Genomic DNA, 1,712 nt, shown 5'->3' on the forward strand with positions numbered 1-1,712 from the left:
TATATATATATATATATATATATATATATATATATATATATATATATATACATGAATATATACATACACATATAAATGTATATGTATATAAATATATATATATTTAGGTGCTACTTGGTTACATTGACCCCCCACTACTTGATTGTTACTTATTTTCTCAAAACCAAAGAAGATGGAAGGCAAAGTCAACCTTGGCAGAATTTGTGCTCAGAATGTAAGCTTGACAAAATACGTAGCATCATTTTATCCATTGTACTAATGATTCTGCCATCTCACTACCTTGATATCTATATATACATTAAGAACACTAAATGGCAAACAATCAAAATTACCAATCAAAAAATAAATGATCATTTCATCTTACAGATGTTAGATCAACCTTTTTGAAGACTGCAGTAATAAAGAGTAAAGTCAATGCTTATCTACAGTAAACCTATACTCAGCCCTGCCAAGTAATAAATTGCTTGTGAATTTTATAGTGAAACCTTGCTAATGGCAATAATTTTTATCACCTAGAACTAAATAGATTCAGACTGAACTAAATAGATTTAACCACGAATATTGTAAGGAGCCAAAGACAGAATACAAACAGACGTCTTCACGACTAACTATTCAGTGTCCTGTTGACTTGACCAGCCAGTCTCTTACATATACAGATGCAAATTTAGGATCATAAAATCTCTCCCATCTAATTATGGGATCATAATTATCGTGTTCATTTTCTCATTTATAAAATCACTTGCAGTTTTAGAACAATTCCCCAGCAAGCAATATATACATTGATACTCTCTTAGCACAGATATCTTACCCAACAATAAACAGAGCCATGAACCCAAGGAATACTCACTGAATTCTAATGGCCCTAACAACTTTCTTTTAAGAAACTCTGTTGTATGATTTTTCTTTAATGCACACTGATGTGAACAAAGACGATCAAAACCAGAAAAAAACAGAATTTAAACTACAGAAAATAAAAAATATATAATTTTGGAAAGGTTTGTTTTCTTTTGTAGAGTTAGAGAACACAGTAACGATGGTATCCCCACAAAAATTGTGAGTAGGGTAGGAAGCAGTTAATAACTAGTTACAAAACTGGTGGGCAGCATGTCTTGGATTTTATGGATAGTGGTGATGACAATATTGATGGTGAATATAATGATGAGGATAATGATGATGATGGGCATGACAAAGTGGATGATTTTGATGATAATCATGGTGATAATGTTGATTCTGAAAATGATGATGATGATTATGATGATGTACTTCATGGACCTGACCTTAAATCTGTGCACATATACAGAATGATATGTTTGTAGTTATCTATATATATTTATTTGTAACACACGCGTGTGTCTGTGTGAGAGTGGGTGTATATGCATGTATTTATGTATGTGTGTATGAATATATTAACAAAAGTACATGCACTTCATCTAATATATGTATATATATATGTATATATATATATATATATATATATATATATATATATATATACATACATACATATGCACACACATATATATATAAATATATATATATGTGTGTGTATGTATGTATGCACATATATGTATGCTTCTATATGTGAATATGGATGAGTGTGCTTGAGCACATATATGAATTTGATTCCAAACCATTATGCATGTACTCACCTCCTCACAAACATACACACAGAATTGCATGAGTATGTATATACATACACACACATATATATA

This window comes from Octopus bimaculoides, chromosome 13 (assembly GCF_001194135.2).
Source record: "Octopus bimaculoides isolate UCB-OBI-ISO-001 chromosome 13, ASM119413v2, whole genome shotgun sequence".
NCBI lineage: Eukaryota > Metazoa > Mollusca > Cephalopoda > Octopoda > Octopodidae > Octopus > Octopus bimaculoides.